Below are 17,439 nucleotides of genomic sequence, written 5' to 3' on the forward strand. Positions count from 1 at the left end.
GTAATAACTGTTCCTGAAACTCGTGTTGTGTGGCCAAAGGCTTCTGTGCATCCTGCCCAATGGTAGTAGTAAGAAGGGAACACGGTGGGGTTCTTGATGATGGATGATGCTTGCTTGTTTTAGTGCTCCTTATAAATGTAGTCAATGGATTTTGTCTGTGATGAACCCGGCTGATTTTTCCATTCCCGGGCATCAAAGTTGGAGTAGCTTTTCCAAAGTAAAGGTAAGCTTCAATATTTTATTAAAATATATTTGTATAATCAGAAAGATCACCATGAGTTGCTGTAATCAAGGCAGAAATTTTGAAAGTGATAATTTTATCACTTTACATGAATAAAATGTAAAAAAGAGGTCAGTGGTGAATATTGGACTGCTGGAGAACAATGCTGGAGAGGTAGTAATGGGGGACAAGGAAATGGCAGACAAACTGATTAAGTATTTTGCATCAATCTTCGCTGTAGAAGACACTAGCAGCGTGGTGGAAGTTCCAGGTGTCGGGGGGCATTAAGTGTGTGAAGCTAGAGAGAAGGATCCTGGGAAACTGAAAGATCTGACGGTAGATAAGTCACCTGGACTAGATGGTCCACACCCCATGGTTCGGAAAAAGGTAGCTGAAGAGATTATAGAGGCATTGGTAATGATCTTTCAAAAATCACTAGATTCTGGAATGGTCTGGAAGACTAGAAAAATGCATATGTCATTCTATTCTTCAAGAAGGGAGAGAGGCAGAAGAAAGGAAACTATAGGCCAGTTAGTCTGACCTCAGTGGTTGGAAAGATGTTAGAGTTGATTGTTAAGGCTGAAGTCTCAGGGCACTTGGAGGCACATGATGAAATAGGCCATAGTAAGCATGGTCCCCTCAAGGGAAAATCTTGCCTGACAAATCTGTTGGAATTCTTTGAGGAAATAGCAAGCAGGATAGACAAAAGTTAATCAATGGATGTTGTGTACTTGGACTTTAAGAAGGCCTTTGACCAGGTGCCACATGTGATGCTGCTTAACAAGTTATGAACCCATGGTATTGCAGGAAAGTAGCATGGATAAAGCCATGGTTGATTGGCAGAAGGCAAAGAGTGGAACGAAAGGGAGATTTTTCTGATTGGCTGCTGGTGACCAGTACTGTGCCACAGGGGTCTTGGTTGGGACAATTCTTTTTATATTATATGTCAATGATTTGGATAATGGAATTCATGGTGTTGTTGCAAAGTTTGCAAATGGGATGAAAATAGGTGGAGGGACCGGTGGTTTTGAGGAAGTAGTGCAGTTAACGAAGGACTTAGATTAGGAGAATGGGCAAAGAAGTGGTATATGGAATACAGTGTCGAGAAGTGTATGGTCATGCACTTTGGTAGAAGAAATGAAAGGGTTAACTCTTTTCTTAATAGAGAAAAAATATAAAAAAACTGAGGTGCAAAGTGATCTGAGAGACCTTATGCAGGATTTCCTCAGGGTTAATTTGCAGGTTAATTCTGTGGTAAAGAAGGCAAATACAATTTTAGCATTCTTTTCAAGAGGACTAGAATATAAAAGCAAGCATGTAATGTTGAAACTTTATAAAGCACGGGTGAGGCCTCACTTAGAGTATTATGAGCAATTTTGGGCCCCTTATCTTAAAAAGGATGTGCTGAAACTGGAAAGGGTTCAAAGGAGGTTCATAAAAATGAATCCACGATTGAATGGCCTGTTATATGAAGAGCTTTTGATGGCTCTGGGCCTGTATTCTCTAGAATTCAGAAGAATGAGGGGAGAACTCATTGAAAGCTATCCAATGGTGAAATGTCTGGATAGATTCAATGTGGAGAGGACGTTTTCTATGGTGGGAGCATCTAAGACCAGGTGACACAGCCTCAGAATAGAGGGGAATCCTTCTTGGAATAGGAATGAAGAGAGAGTCTTTAGCCAGAGAGTGGTGAATCTTGGGAATTCTTTGCCACAGACATCTGTAGAGTCAATTCTTTACATATGTTTAAGGCAGAGTTTGATAGATTCTTGTTTGGTCAGGGCATGGAGGGATACTGGGAGAAGGCAGGAGACCGGTGCTAAAAGGAAAATTGGACCAGCCATGATGAAAAGGTGGAGGAGACTTGATGAGCCAAGTGGCTTGATTCTGCTCCTATTCCTTATGGCCTTATGGATTTTGCATGTTTATTTTTAATAATCCAAAATAATGATTTTTCAATTGCTGACAAATTTTAAAATGAATGTCTTTACCCAACTTTGATTTTGAATAACAGAAAGTAATTTTTTGAAAACGTGAATACTTCTGCACTAGTTTCATTAATTAGTCCATTGGTAAACAAAGACTGGTAAGCTCTTGGCATCAGTGAAGTCTCTCAGTCACCATTTACTTTCCAATGAAATCTGTACTTTCCTTTGGTAGATCTTGCTGTGGTAGCATCACTGATGCTGCTGGTCTTGAACCTTAACATTGGGATCCTGTAACCCCAGACTTTCTGTGTTTAAACCCCAAATGGAAATCATGAGATATTTAATATTTTCCAAATAACTTAATATCTTTTGAATGACAGTTACTTCTCTTCGTTGAGACAATTGGATCAGCCTTGTGCAGGAGCTGTTATTAGACACATAATGAATGTCTGTCAATAAATAATAACTGTTCATATCATATGCCTTGATGCATGGAAACATGTTCATATTGAGAAATTAGCAATTATCTTTGGAATAAAATAATTTAACCAAATCTAACTGGTGATTTGTAAATCTTTATTGGTTATTTTCAGTCCAAGCCTGGCTGAAGTGACAGTGATTATATAACATGATTACAGAATCAAACATAGAAATTCAATACAGATTGTCATTGCATTGTATTGTCTACATTACCATTTAAATCTTAGAATTCAATTTTAAAATTAGGGAATAAAGGTCTTTCTATTTTGTTGAAAATACTAGAAAATGATTTTCCAATTACAGCAAAGGAGGTAGCCATGAAAGGGCAACAAGATTTTACCAGCATTTAGACAGACAAAGCCTGATTCAAATGAGTCAGCATGGTTTTGAGCATGGAAAGTCAGGTTTGATAAATCTTAATAGAGTTTTTTTTTCAAGAGATAACTAAAACGGTAGATGAAGATAGGGCAGTGGATGTTGTCTATTTTGGCTTTGGCAAGAGTCACAACAAGGTCTGCATAGTAGACTGGTCTGGAAGATTAAGTTTTTTGGAATCCAGGTAGAAATATCTAGGTGGATTCAAAATTGGCTCAGATATAGGAAATGGATTCTAATACAGATAAGTCTAATGTGATGTAAATTGGAAAGCAAACGAGCATACGATGTGTACACTGAACAGTAAGGCAGTAGGAAGCATAATGAAACAGAGGGGTCAAGGAGACCTTTTGCTCATTCCTTTGAGAATAGAGTCACAGGTAGCTGGCGTGGTGAAAAAGACATTTAGCATGCTGATGTCCATCAGTCAGCTCATTGAGTATAGGAGATGGGATGTTGAAAAGTGTTTGAGTCATTGCTGAGATCCCATTTGGAATACTGTGTACAGTTTTGATCACCCTGTTATGGGAAAGAAGGAGTTCAACTAGAAATAGTGCAGAGAACTTTTAGGACAATGTAAATTAGTGAATTGGTTTTTCATTGTCACATCTACCAAAATATTGTAAAACATCGCTTTGTATGCCATCCATATAGATCATTTCAATATGATAGTGCAGTAAGGAAAGGAAAGGAAAACAATAACAATGTGCTCTGTCCGCTACAAAAAGCAGACTCTCCCAGCGCCTACCCATTTCAATTTGACTTCTCATTCCCATTCTGACATGTCTGCACATGGCTTCCCTACTGCCATGTTGAAACCAAAATCAGGGTGGAGGAGCCACACCTCACATTCCATCTGGGTAGCCTCCTAGCTAATGGTATGAACATTGATTTTCCTAACTTCCGGTAACTTCTCTTACCCCTCCTCTCTTTTTCCCTTCTCATTGTAGTTACCTCTTTGTTTCTCCCTATCACCTCCCTCAGGTTCTCTTCACTTTCATCATGGTCCACTGTCCTCTCCTATTTGATTCCTTCTTCTTCAGATCTTTATCTCATCCCCCAAACCCTTCATAGCTTTTTACTTCAAAAAATCTCCTCATCTGGTCTATCCCCTGCCAGTTTGTACACCTTCCACTCCCCTTACCTACTTATTCTTGCTTCTGCTCGCTTCCTTACCAATACTGATGAAGGGCCTTGACCTGAAAGATCAATTGTTTATTCCCCTCCATAGATGCTGACTGACTTGCAGATATCCCCCAGCATTTTGTATGTGTTGCTGAATATTCCTAACATCTGCAGAATCTTTTCTGTTTAGAATGTTGACGTTACCAAGACCAGAGAGCCTGAGTTACATGGAGAGGTTTGCCAGGCTAGATTCTTATTCCTTGCAGTGCAGGAAAATGAAGAGTGACTTCACAGAGGTGTTTAAAATTATGAGAGACATAGATAAGGTGGATGATTCAAAGTTTTTCTCTGGGGTAGGGGAGTCCAGGATCAGATGGCACAGGTTTAGGGTGAGAGGGGAAAGGTTTAAAAGGGACCTGAGGAGAATAGTTTCATGTAAATGATGGAAGTATATGGAATGAGCTGCTAGAGGAAGTGATTAAGGCAGATATACAGAATCAGTTAAGGGACACTTGGTTAGGTACATGGAGGGGCAGGGTTTACAGAGGCTGTAAACACAAGAAAAACAAGAAATTGGGACTAGCTAATCCACATTGACTTGATGAACTCAATATCTCTATGACTATAAAATATAATTAAGTAAAAATCTGGGGAAAAAAGAACATTGGAAAGGTGAACTTAATCAGTTAAGTGTCAATGTGAAGACATGAGACTATATTGCAACTACTAACATGAGTTTTCTGTGTTACGTTACGTTAAATATGGATACAGAGATTTTATACCATTTATGCTAGATGAATGATTTTGGAAGAACTTCCCATGGAATACTCTGATATTGTTAACATGCTGATATCACGGTTCTTCAGAAGTGATGGGTTTTCTGATCAACTGAGTGACTTAGTGACTCGCCATCTTCAGGAATGGCCTGGAAGGGATGGGAGGTCAGAAGACAGGGTGACTATGTTCCTCTGGCTGAAGCATCATGGGAGGCAGAAGCATTGAGACTGGAACACCAGGGTAGCAGGCAAGGTGTTTGCTAATCGCAGGCTGCCGTCGGCGGATGGCCCCTGTACTTGAGTGGTTCCTCCTCCCCCTCTCTCTCGATGGAAAGAGAGGTTGTTGGTCCTCGTGATGGGGGCTTGGAGAACCACTGTGGATGGTTGCAACATCAGAACAGTGAGTTGCTGGCCTCTGCTCTTGTTGTTGTAGGAGTAACATCTCTGTCCTTTGCTGGAGAGAGAGCCTGCCTGAGATACTGAGGTGCTGGTTTGTGAACCATAGTTCGACGGACTCTACAACGGACTCTGGTGCTTCTCCTGTTGCTCGCATAGTGGGTGAGGCAGTGGGTATGTCAGAGCTTCTGCTTGACAAAAAGTAAAGGTGGCGTGGAGAGGGGATTCAATGTTATTTGTGCCAAGGGAGTTAGGGCTTTGGGATTCAATGTTTCTGTCGTCTGTCCTACGGGGTTCCTTTGTTTCGTGGATGTCTGTGAAGAGGACAAATTTTAAGTTGTGTACATACTCTGTTACTAAATGTACTTGGAAACTTTGAATTATGTAAATTATTGCACAAAATTTTGCTTTTGGGTTAGATAAAGATCTAGAAGTGGTAATTCATAATATTCTCATTGTCAAGACTTCAAACCAAAGCCAACAAAAGAGATTTGAAAATGGCCAATTAGACATTTACAAAAGTTCTCATTAATCACAATGAGAAGGAGATTAATAACTTTTGAGTATTCATAGATATTTTATTCAAAATACATTGAGCAAAGCATATTTGGTTCAAAATTATGAAGTATATTTTCAAAGATTGAGATCCTTCCGTTATGTCATGGTATACTTGAGAAGCTAAGATTATGATCCTCAGTTTGTTCATTTCTATTTGCATGTTAATGGATTAAGTGCATATTTAATCACCATATCTCCCAGAGTCAAAACTCTGGCAAAAAGCTCTGGATTGTCAAAGAAGCATTGAAGAAACAAGTATTGCGAGGTGTTGAGGTCGAAAAAAATAAAGATTGATTAGCTAATCTGCAGAAAAATACTATTTTCCACAGCAAGTTATACTCCTGCTGAGTTACTAATGGATAAAATAATTCTGAACTCAACAGTGAATAGTTCAACGAAACCTCAGGGGAAAGAAGAGGAAATAAAGTTAATGCAGAGTCAAAAGTTTGACTCAAACTATGGAAAAATATGTTATACAACCTTTTAGAGTTTGTGTCTTAACTTTGCCCCACAACTCTGACATCTGGGAATATGATATTGGAGTGATGTTTGAAGGTTGTGGTACAAAGAGGTTTCTTGTAGAAATAGAAAACAGAAATTGGAAACCTAATCATATGTCATGTAATCCCTGCAAGAGATGTACAAGAGAATTTTGAAGGGCTTTATAATTATGAATGTATTACGGTTGCTGAATCAGAGTTTAGAGAAGGAACAACAGAGGATTCTATTGCATTGAGTCAAGCAATAACACCCACCACATTTACTAAGTGGCTACATTGCTAACAACACCAGTTCCTTTGAGGGGGTCACAGAGATTCAGAAACCTGGAGAGAAAGCTAGGTGTATAAATTTTGTGAGATGTATTTGTACATCTTTTTGTACATCATGTACAAATTTTGTAGATGTATCAATTTCCTTTAAAAAAAAGGTGAAGGCAGTGTAACAAATGTTAAAATATGACCTATGCATATGTTCATGTCATAAAAGCACGACTTACTGTTATTAAGTCATATGCTACGCTGCTTCTCAGCAATTTTATTACATTCTAGCCCTATGTTTAATTAGAATAAGACCCAAACACTATACTTACTAACGTAACTCATGATAGCTCTTCAGGCTTCTGAAACCTCATGAGGAACTGAATGAGCAAGTTTAACTATCAACTTCCATTCATTTTCAAAATCATGTATGAACAAGGCTACCCTCTGTAAGAGAGCCTGCAGCCCAGATCAAATAACTGAACATTGCTTCAATTAGTGCATAAAGTCAGTACAGCTCTCAACACTTTCAATGAAAATGGCTCCTTGCTACAATGAGGGTTTTCTGAAGCTGAAACCACACTGATATGATAGTTAGAATTCTGTTAAAAATTTAAATTCAAAGCTGCCCATGAAGCTGCCAAAATCTGACATAAATACTTACCTTTTTCACTTACGTCATGCAGGAGTGGAAAGGTGCAAGCTCACGTGATGTGCCATGCAGGAGGCTGTAGTCCCATTCTAAATGTTTGAACTGAGCTGTCCTCTGAAGTAGCTTAGTAGGCCCACTGCTGTATTGGATAATGAATGCTGGTATTACCAGAGTTGGTTTCATCCCAAGAATAGAAGTATTTCTAAAAGATTAATGGACTCTGGAAAATCTCATACACTTGTTGTGGCCAGAAGCTACTAAAACTAGAACCTATTTGCAGTTTTGAGCATAGATAGATAGGTAAGATTGTTTCAATACCAAAGCACACAAATTAATTTGTTTTATTTGTATATAGATAATTCATACACAGTGGGACCAGAGATATGGAGGTGACATATGGTGCACAGCAGCAGTATGTGTGTCATATGGTGCAACCAGGTGCCTGTCAGGATTCCCAAGCTACCTTGGAATAGTGCCTTCAAGGAACTCACAGTCATTCAGACAAAGTTCATGTAATGTCGATTTCTTTTGATAGGATAGTACACTTTCTTTCTCATGTGTGCCATATTTTATTATCAATTTTATATCTTGACAACATTTTTGGTTGATTACTGAACAGATACTACCGTCTATTCTGTGAGTATCAAGCTACCGATATATTAACAATTGGAAGAGGAATAATTTTAAACTACATAATGAAAGTGATCAGTAATTTTGTCTTTCATGAAATTGTAGATGGGGAAAGGTAAGAAGAGAACACACAGCAATGAAATTAAAATTCAAAGCAAACCTCTCCATTGCTGCTTTCACACAGATGGATCTGCACATCTTCTCACTGCAGTTTTAATTAGTGAGTTTTGTTGCTTTTTAGGTCACAATTAATATACCTTAACAGTTCAGTTATTGAATTGTCATAGGAATTCACCACAGAATTACAAATACCTGTGTAAACCCTCATCTTGGTCAACTTAAGTTAGGAAAATGATTACAGAAATGCTAATTAATTCAAACTAGTAACCTCCTTGTGCTGGCTGTTCATTGTTTCCGATGAAGATGTAACCCTGCGTAGGAGGAATTCTATTGTGAAAATGCTGTGGCACTAGCTCAAAAATCTTGATCCAATGTTATGGAAAATTGTCTTGACTGAACATTTCCTTGGCTGCAGTGTATAGCCATGATGCCTTCACTGCCTTGTCATGCTCTTTGCTCTCCCTCATCCAGCCAGTCTGCCAGAACTGGCTTCACATGCTGGCTGAAGCATATCCCTATCTCACCAGGGTTGGGGGTCCTTGGTTACTCTCACCTGGTTTAGCCCGCCCACCTGTTGAAGAGGTGTACCGGCGTATGGCTGCTGTTGCATGCAAGCAGTTACTTAGAGCCATAGGTGAGAGCTAGGTGGCAGTGGGGTCTGAAGGTGAATGAACTACCCCTGGGTGGAAAACAACAAGCCCACCGCCAGAGGTGCTACCTCTCCCTGGACACCCAATACACCCCAACTATACAGTACCAGCTTTATTATATCAAATGCAAATATCCAAGTTATATTAATAATTCCTAAATGTTATTGTTCCTTTTGGACTAATAAGGACCCAAGCTACTTCATGTACAACACCAAAATAGGGGATGACCCTTTAGCCAAATAATCAACACTTTTTCCTCTCCACAACAGTAGTTTGTCTCCCCAAAATTCTTGTCAATTAGTCTCCTGAATTTTCACTTATTAGTCTCCTGCATACTTGCTGACCTACCTCTGAAAACCTTCATTTCCCCCATTGTATTTTGTTTCCGTTGGCTCTGATCATCGGGCTATCCCATGTCCACCCCTCATTGGCTCTGGCCAAAGGATATAGGTGGCACAACCTCACTGTGCTTCTCCCAAACAAGGGCATGCCTCTTTGGTCATTCTTTTGCATTTTGCTGAAGCAGTGCATCTCTTACCAATTATAAAGAAAAAGATTAGCTTTATTTGTCCAGTCACAAACAAGAGAAAATCTGCATGTGTTGGAAATCCAAGCAATAGAGACAAAATGTTGGAGAAACCCAGTCGACCAGGCAACATTGAGGGAAAGGAGTGAACAACTGACATTTCATGCCAAGGCCCTTCATCAGGACTGGAAAACAAAGATGAGAAGTCAGGGTAAGAAGATGGAGGGAAGGGGAGGAAGAACTTCTATGCTGTAGGTGATAGGTGAATCTGGAAGAGGGGAAGGGATGAAGGAAAGAGCTGGGAAATTGATTAGTGAAAGAGAGGAAGGGCCAGGCAAGGAGGAATCTGATGAGAGAGGAGAGAAGGCCATGGAAGAAGGGAAAAATGTTACTCCACTATTTAAGAAAGGTGGGAGGTAGCAGAAAGGAAACTATAGACCTGTTAGCCTGAGATCAATGGTAGGGAAGTTGTTAGAATCAATTGTTAGTGATGAGATTACGGAGAACCTAGAGGCACGTGACAAGGTAGGCCAAAGCCAGCATGGATTCTTGAAAGGAAAATCCTGCCTGACAAATCTACTGCAAGTCTTTGAGGAAATTACAAGCAGGGTGGATAAAGGAAATGCGGTCGACTTGTTGTACTTGGATTTTCAGAAGGCCTTTGACAAGGTGCCACACATGAGGCTGCTTAGCAAGATAAGAGCCCACGGAATTACAGGGAAGTTACTAACATGGGTGGAGCATTGGCTGGTCGGCAGAAAACAGAGAGCGGGAATAAAGGGATCCTATTCTGGCTGGTTACTGGTTACCAGTGGAGTTCCACAGGGGTTGGTGTTGGGACCGCTGCTTTTTACAATGTATGTTAATGATTTGGAATATGGTATTAATGGATTTGTGGCTAAGTTTGCTGATGATAGAAAGATAGGTGGAGGAGTGGGTAGTGTAGAGGAAACAGAAACCCTGCAGAGAGACTTAGACAGTTTAGGGGAATGGGTAAAGAAGTGGCAAATGAAATACAATGTGGGTAAGTGTATGATTATGCACTTTGATGGAAGGAATAAACGGACAGATTATTATTTAAATGGGGAGAGAATTCCAAATGCAGAGAGGCAAAGGGACTTGGGAGTCCTTGCGCAAAATACCCTAAAGGTTTACCTCCAGGTTGAGTTGATTGTGATAAAGGAGAATGCAATATTGGCATTCATTTCCAGAGGTATAGAATATAAGAGCAGGGATGTGATGCAGAGGCTCTATAATGCACTCGTGAGACCACAGGGAGTATTGTGTGCAGTTTTGGGCTCCTTAGTTTAGAAAGGATATACTGACATTGGAGAGGGTTCAGAGAAGATTCATGAGAATGATTCCAGGAATGAAAGGGTTACCATATGAGGACTGTCTGTCAGCTCTTGGGCTGTATTCTCAAGAGTATGAGGGGGGATCTCATAGAAACATTTCAAATGTTAAAAAGCCTGAAAGATTAGATATGGCCACATGCTATCCTGTATGTCCGTAATATGGGAGAAAAACAGAGCAGCTGGAAGAAACCAGCTGGGTCACAGAGTTAATATACAAACTCCTTACAGGCAATGCCAGGAATTAAACCCGTACAGCTGGTGCTGTAACGCTGCACTACTGTGCCACCCAGATCAAGTGAGATACTGGTCATTCCAGTTCACAGTCACAGACCACTCTTCTTATAAGTCTGTGTTGATTCTTCTGCTTTATTAAAGAGTATTTCACAATTAACTTTTTATTTGGAAATAACCTCTGATTAGACAATTATCAAATCGAGTTTAATTATCATTTAGACCAGACATGGATACAATCGAACAAGACAGTGTTCCTCTGTGGCCAAGGTGCATAACAGTCATTCAAATTAGTGAGATAAAAAAGAAACACACACAGCTCGTTACGCAAGAAAACACATGTATTGTCCAAGTCCTTGAGCAACATGCACATTCATGGTACGGCTCCTGACAATCCACGCTATCCTTTGGCTGGTTGAAAGCTGGAGGTCATCACAGACTCCATGCTACACCACCTCTGGCATCATCGCACCTGGGCTGCAGCAGCAGGTAAGCCCGCATGTAGCCGAGTTCTCACTGCAACTAAGGTCCCACTGCTGCCTCGTCAACTGTCTAACCACCAAACAAGAGAAACAGGCCTGTGGCATCTCACATTATCAGCAACTTTGTTATGTTTACTTTGGTTTACTTCAATCCAGACAGTTACTTTTAAAGTCATATTTCAACTCTTGCTACCGCATTTTCTAGGGTAAGTTTAATGTGCTTGTATTAATTGGGCAGTGGGTGAGCTCTGCTCTGGACAAGATGTGTACCTTGTTCATTGTTGAAGATTGCATTACTTGGCTGATAGGATCGGTAGTGTCAATCAGAGAGTGACAAAGAATCTGCAGTGAGTAGCCCAGAGTTATCAGACTAGACTCGATGATCTCGGAACCTTTATTACAACACATCAGTGTCACTATGTTTGGCTATGGCCCAAGTGCAGAGCGAGAGGCACTGAAGTGGGTCAATAGTTCACAGAATCTAATGCGAACAGAGTGAGACGCAAAGGAAAACAATTAACACTAGGTCAAGCAGAGCCATTACTAAAACCTTCAAATGGAAAATGAAGCCGATACTGCAGCTGAGAGGAACAACTAAACATTAAATGAATGCTGCTAGTCTTCAGGGTCAGTTGCATCGACAGTCCAATTTCTCGGGCAAGGCTGAATGCAAGCTGGCAACGAAACATTGCTGTGCTTCACTCAAGTCTCGACAAGTGCTGCAACAAAAAGAATGGAGTTAAATACTATCACAATGAAATAATAATCAGCTGACACGTGCATATTCCTGAGCACTATTGCCATATACTGACGATTCCGTAGTTGTGACAGGACCCCCCTCCCTATGAGCACCCGAGGATCCAAAGATCCATGTCCGCAGGAAGTCCCAGATGAGCGACTTGTCCATGATCCCCTTCACCAGGATCCAAGTACGTTCTTCTGGACCATACACTTCCTAGTCCAAAAGGTACTGGACCTTACCACGAACCTGGTGAGATGCCAGGAGGTGCTGCACCATATAGTCAAGGGAAGCATCAACCAAGCAGGGAGGTAGGGGAGGTGGGCTGACTGGGGCCAGGGGAGAGGTAGTAACCAGCCTGAGCTGGGAAACATGGAACACTAGGTGGATTTTCAGTGCAATTTAGATGACACCTCGTTGACAGCCTTTTCCACTATGAACTGTCCCAAGTTAGCACAGTTCCAATTTCCAGTTCTCAATTTTCAGGGGAAGATCCCTTGATGCCAACCAGACCTCCTCTCCTGGCTTTAATGGCCTTACCTGTCAACAGAGCCAATCAGCCGCCGGGAATGTTGTTTTTGGGCGAGCAGCAGAGAAGTCCTGGCTCGTCTCCAGGTGCACTTGTAGCGCTGGATCAGCTGTTCAGCAGCAGGAACTCCTATGTCGATCTCCTGATCAGGGAAGAGCGGGGGCTGGAATCCCTTCTGGCTTTCAAAGGGAGACAAACTGGTGGAGGAGGACTGGAGGTTATTGTGGGTGATCTCTGCCCAAACCAATTGGGAGTTCCAGGATGCGGGTTTGGAAGAGGCAAGACAGCACAAGGTTGTCTCCAACTCCTGGTTCACTCTCTCAGTCTGGCCATTAGATTAGGCGTGGAAACCAGATGAGAGGCTGGCCGTGGCTCCTACTAGAAAGCAGAAAGCCTCCCAAAAACGGGAAGTGAACTGCGGTCTATAATCAGACACTGTCTTGAGGAAAGCTATTGAGCCTGAACACATGTTGAACCATGAGTGTGCCAGTCTCACAAATGGATGGGAGCTTTGGAAGGCAAATGAAGTGAGCCACCTTGGAAGGTCAATCCACAGCAACCAAAATGGCAGTGTTTCCATTAGACAGGGGCAGCCCAGTGATGAAATCTACTAAGGTGGGATCCAAGGGCAGTGAGGCACCGGCAGTGGACATAACAGACCTGCAGGATGCTGCCATGATGATTTGTTCCAAGCGCAGGTGGGAAAGGCAGATACAAAGTCCTGGACATCCTGGGACATAGATGGCTACCAAAATTGTCTCATTGAATTCCCGAATGTCCAGCCAGACAGAAGGAATGACCCCATTCCAGCACTATGGAATGCACCACAGCAGGGACAAACAGCTGGTTGGGAGGACCCAAAAGAAGATGCTGTGCCCCCTCTAGCCAGTGTTGCCATTCCTCCAGGGCCTCCTTCGCAGCCAGAATTTCCATGTTCACAACATTGTAATTCCCCTTGGCCAGAGTGAAAAGATGGGAAAACAAGGCACCAGGGTGCAGTCGGCTATCTGCAGACATATGCTGAAGAGAGGACAGCTCCAATGCCAACAACAGATGCATCGAGCTCGACAATGAATGGCTGAGATGGGTCTGGGTGTTGCAGCAGTGGGACAGTACTGAAACATTGCTTTAACTCTGAGAATGCTTGGTTGGCACCATGTCCAATGGAATCCTGCTGAGGTCTTCTTGATGAGTGCATTTATAGGAGACATGATACAGCCAAAATTCCAGATAAAAGTTCACAAACCCCATGGAATACCATACGTGTTTGACTGTGGATGGTTTGGGCTACTCTTTACTAGGGTCCATTCTTTTTTTCGAATACTGGTTGGGTTAAGTATATAGTTAGTCCTAATGAAGGGTCTTGGCCCGAAACGTCGACTGTACTTCTCCCTATAGATGCTGCATGGCCTGCTGTGTTCCACCAGCATTTTGTGTGTGTTGCTTGAACTTCCAGCATCTGCAGATTTCCTCGTGTTTACCAGCTGGAGGGATTGGGTGGAAAGGTGAATATGGCCAGTGCCCAGAGGACAACCATCCAGTGCCTTGGCATTGATCTTTTCTCTTAATTCCTGAGTCAAAACTCCCCATTTTTGAGCTAGAGAGACGTCCATGAGATTCCCGGCTGTACCAGAGTCAATAAATCCCTTAAGTTCATGGGTCTGAGACGTCCATGTCAGGAAAGCTACGAGGAATGCACAATTAGAGGAAGCTGGCTGAAGAGAGAACCGACCCATCAGAATTCCCCTCCCTGTGGATGGGTATCCTCTTTTACTGGATGCTTGGGATACGCTGCCCGGAAGTGTCCTGGATTGCCACAACAGAAGCAGGAACCTGTTCTCCTGTGCCGCTCCTATTGCTCCTGAGACAGGTGCATATACCCTTCTTGCATAGGCTGTTCTGTGGTCTGGGTGTCGGTTGGTGAGAGAGGGAGAGAGGGTGAGAAAAGACAGTGATCAGATTGTGCATAGGAAGCTAGAGGCAGTCTTTCCCTGTGCAACTCAGTTATCCGGATTTCAACTCGAATAGCCAGATTAATCAGGTCACCTAGACTATCCTGGTCGTCCCAGACAGTGATTTCATGCTGGACCTCTGCGCTCAGTCCACGCTGGAAGGCAGTGATGAGAGATCTCCAACCTGACTCTACTGCTGGTGTTCAGAATTTGCCTTCATAGGTTCTCACCATTTCTCTGCCTTAGTGCAGATTCAAGAGTTAGTGGGCAGCCTCCTGATGCCATACTAGAAGGTCAAAAACCCTCCTTGACTCAGCCACAAAATGTCAGAACAACTGGGCTACGGGATATTCTTGCTCCCATAACACATTGAATAAGCTGAGTGGAAGTCCATTTAGAAGATTGACCAAGTACGAAAGTTTTTGCGCATCATCCCCAAAACAACTAGGCTGGGTTTGAAATGACAGCTCACATTGGGTAATAATCCTGCAGCCATCGGGATCACCAGAATATCTGCCTGGAGGTGGAATACTTGGTTCCTGTACGGATGTGGGAGTCTGTTGGGGTCTGAAGGCAGGAGTGATTTCTGGTCTGGGCATGTGAGTGAGAGCAGTAGTAGCAGAGATTGTTGGGGCAGCAGAAAAGGAGGACCTGCGAGATGCTGGGAGTGGAACTGATGCAGCCAAAGGCTGCTAAATTGCGTTGGCGAGAACACTAACAGCAGTCATCTGACACTGGCTGTTCGCAGTAAGTTCATGGACAGTGGTCATGAGAGTGGAAATTGCAGACACCCGAGTCCGATTGTCTGTGGTGAGCTGTTTGACCATTGCAGATAAGGATGATACCTGTTACTCCAGATGAGACTGGGCTTGTCGGCATGAGATTATCTGCCTCATGGCTTCCATAACTTCATTCAGAACAGATTCACTTCCCTATAGCTTGTCCCCTACCTGACCAATGAATCTCAGGGCCAAAGTGAGCTGCGCTTTCTCTCTCTCTCTCTCTCTCTCTGTGGTGTGTCCGTCTTTGTATGGTCAAGACATACTGTCACTACATTTGGATATGGCCCAATTGCAGATCGAGAGACATTGAAGTGGGTTGATATATCAGAGACCTTAATGCAAACACAGTTTGAGGGAAAAGAAAACAATAGATGTAGTGTTTTCGCTCAGGTGTAAGATAACGCTGAACTAAACACGGAGGTAAACCGTAGTCAATGAAAACAGGATTGCAGTAAGATTAACTGTTTACTGTTCACTCTTCCTCATTAACGTATGGTGAAAACGGTTGATAAAACAATACAAGATTTGTACAGTATTTGTTTCCTTCTTGATATCACATTTACATCGTAAATACTTGCAAAAGTAAAACTACAACAACTACATTACATTAAAGTGCAGCATACAATCAGAATCTACCTACGCCATTGACTGCTTTAAATACACTTCAACACAAACTATCCACAACTCTTTAACTAATGTAAACATAAACCTCATCAACCGTCATTACTTTTAACAGAATCAACGTTAAGATTTTAATTCAACATAATGATTATCTCATGAACTTACGGCGTTGCTTCACTATGTTTCTAGTGCGTAGCAACTTTTCTTGCGCTAATCTCGCACATGTGAGCCCACTCCTTCCCGTTTCTCCAAACCGGTATTTTCCCACAAGACGTGGCAAAACCGGATGTGATGTCATCGCATGCCACGATATATCACAGACAACGAATTTACTTTAAACAATCCTAACTTTAACTAGAAAAATGCTAACAAACGAATTACTAAAATGAAAATATTATAAACTAAACAAATGCCATAAAGGCAGCACAGTAGACATTAGGCCAAATAAGGCTGTTACTGAAATTCTCAAATGGAAAAAATGTGGCTAAAAGGAAAAACTAAATATAAAACGATATCCTCTAGTCTTCAGAGTCAGTTGACTTGACAGTCCAATTTCTCAGGCAAGGCCGAATGCAAGCAGGCAGCAAACCTTTGCTGTGCTCTGCTCAAGTCTTGACAACTGCTACAATGAAAAGAGTGGAGTTAAATACCATCACAATGAAATAATAATTAGCTGACACATTCATATTCATGAGCGCAATTGCCAAATCTGCTGTGCTGCCAAAGCCATGGTTGTGACAATCAGTTCCAAATGTATGGTGATGTCTCAACAATTAAAGGGAGCAATAACAGAGAATGCCAGCCACTCCTGAATGCCTATAATCAACAGCTTAAATGGTTGATTGTAATTAGCCATAGAATTAAAAACTATGGATCAGCAGGCTACAGGATAACAGAAATGTTGCTTTGGACTATAAAGGAGAGTTCAGGACCTTTGATCCACTGACGTGTAGTGAAACTATAGTATACTAACTGAGGAAATAAATTCATATTTGAAAACATCTGGATTTGGGAGGAAAAAAATAACTGTAGCAGTGACAGAAATGTCCTAAATTGTACTTCTGGTCACCAATATCCTTAAATGAAGAAATTTGCCAACATGCCATACATGTGATTTCAGACCCACTCGTTCTGTAGACTCTAAGTTGCTTCCTTAGATCAAGAGTGATTAAGGATAAACAGTAAATGCTGGCATTCACAGGGATGATCACATCCCATGAAAGGATTTTTAAAATGCATAGAATCTATAATAGCAACTAGATGGAATTTCAAAGGAATAAAGTTTGATCAATTTGAAATTAAATCAAAGTATCCTCAACCAACTTTTCCAAATTCCAATTCCAAATCATCCACTCATGGTATTTAGTGGAAATGAAGGGTGTCATAAATTATCCCTCAAGCAATATTATTAAAAACAATTAGTTACTTCCAACTGTTTGATATATGCAAAGTGTTTGCCATATTTTGTCATCATGACAGAAGAGATTTAATAATTTAAGAGCAGTTTCAGATCTGAATCACCGCAGACTCATCAGCAGTGAAGATCTAACAGAA

Source organism: Hypanus sabinus, chromosome 14 (genome assembly GCF_030144855.1).
Source record: "Hypanus sabinus isolate sHypSab1 chromosome 14, sHypSab1.hap1, whole genome shotgun sequence".
NCBI classification, from domain to species: Eukaryota; Metazoa; Chordata; class Chondrichthyes; order Myliobatiformes; family Dasyatidae; genus Hypanus; species Hypanus sabinus.